Source organism: Belonocnema kinseyi, chromosome 3 (assembly GCF_010883055.1).
Source record: "Belonocnema kinseyi isolate 2016_QV_RU_SX_M_011 chromosome 3, B_treatae_v1, whole genome shotgun sequence".
Taxonomy (NCBI): Eukaryota; Metazoa; Arthropoda; class Insecta; order Hymenoptera; family Cynipidae; genus Belonocnema; species Belonocnema kinseyi.
In genome coordinates, this window is record NC_046659.1 from 80049315 (window position 1) to 80051442 (window position 2128).

Here is a 2128-nt window from a genome sequence, read left to right on the forward strand (position 1 = left end):
ACTATATAATAAACGCAACGGATTTACATGATGGCCGATCCCCCGGACGCTTTTGCGGATTTACTATGTGGGAGAAATCGATGCATTGAAGTGTTTATAGTCATGACTAAAGTTCACCTAATGAGCGTACTCAAAACTTCTAAGAAACATTTCATTAATTACCATATATTTAGAATTTCCGCAAATCTCAACATCTCGAATTTTATTTTGAGCTTGAGAATGAGCGGTTATCCAAATTTACAGGGTCGTTGTGCAATTTATTGAACTTTATTACATTTTTATATAAAAAATAGAAAAGATTTTTTAATTTAATGTTAGTAATTTATAAGTCTCTGTTGTGAATACATACTTCAGTAATTTATTAAATTTCAACACGATATTTTTACAGAATTTTTTTTTAATTGAGAAACTATATTTTCTTTTAAACCAAAAAATAGGCTTACAACCTTATTAAATTAAATTGTAACAAAAACAACGCTTTTTCCGTATTGTTATTTAGTTCTAAAAAATGCGATAAACCCATTAAACGTTCGGTGCACTCATAAGAAAGCCTTGTTCATTAAACAAAGATTCGTTTAAATCAACGAAATCAATTCATTATTATAATCAACCATAAGTTTAGTTATTTCAATCAAAGTTTTCCTTGATTCGACTAAATTTTTGGTCGTTTTAACCCCATCTGTTGGTAAATGGCAAAATTTTGTTTGTATTAAGGAACTATTTTGTTAATATAACCAAAATTTGTTTGATTTAACCCCATTGTAACGTATATCATTTAACTACTAAAGTTTTCAATTAGAAATTGCTCAATTTTAATTGTTGTTAATACAAAATTATTCCAATTTAAACTTTTTCCATTTTAATTTAAAAATAAAGTATTATAATTCATGAATATATAATTTTCAAACTGATAAAGTATTGATCTAAAATGATACAACATTGAAATAAAATTATTAAATTTAATTTATGGAGAATTTTAACTAGCAGTTGTATGATTTTAAACAATTTACATATAAAAAACACAATTTTCAACGTTTTAATTGTTTAATTTCAAGCACTTCTGATTTCAAATGGACTATTTTTCACCCTTTTTATCTGAATTTATTCGATCTGAATCCTGCGGAAATAATAATAATTGTTTTAGCACAGTACCTAAAGTCTTTCATTTCTAATTGTGCAATTTGTGAGCAATTTGATCTTGAAACTAAACAATTTTTAATTGATCAAAATATAAAATTATACAACAGTTCCAATCCAACGTTTTTTTAGATTTCAAACGCTTTAAATTTCGAATTATTCAATATCAAAGAACTTGAATATCATATCTGCTCAACTATTAAGTTAATATATTAGGATGAACAATTTTAACACTGTTATTTTAATGAAAGAAAGGACATCCTCCTTTTCCTAAATGACCCAATTTATTTTGTATCACAACGACCCTTTTTCGTGTCTTTCAGCTTAGAAAGACATACCTAATTATGTCGCCGAGCGAAGCGGAGGGAACACGATCGATAAGCAAGTACAAAAGCTTTCTCTAACATCGGCGGAGGTGATTACACACTTCGACATTAACTACGAATTCTAATCATATCAGCACAGTCAGATATAATGAAGAACGATCGCCAATTGTGACCACCCTGAGACCGCACTTTGTGGTTAACACTAATTTTTTTACTAAGACCACTCGTTCTTTCCACTACTATCAATATCAATTCATACTTGCAAGTCTGTGTTCTATATCACCACTAAAGGAAAAATGCTTCCGATTTCTTAACGCCTCCATATTTTATAATAATATCTGATTATCTTAATAATCTACACCTACACTGAGAAAAAAGATGACTTGATTCAAAGAAATGTAGTACTGAATACATCCAATCAATTCTTACTTTGATCGAAGACAATTTTTCTTAAATAAAAAAACACACTTTTGTTATAAGCAAAATTTCTTTAGATAAGAAAAATATTCGACTACACGTATTCAGTACTGCATTTCTTCGAATCAAGTCATCTTTTTCTTCAGTCTATATTTTGTACTACGTATACTTTAATACCCGCAGATTGAAGATAATATTTAAGCAGCTGAACCAGAATACTAAAGCCCCAGTTGATATTGAACCACAAT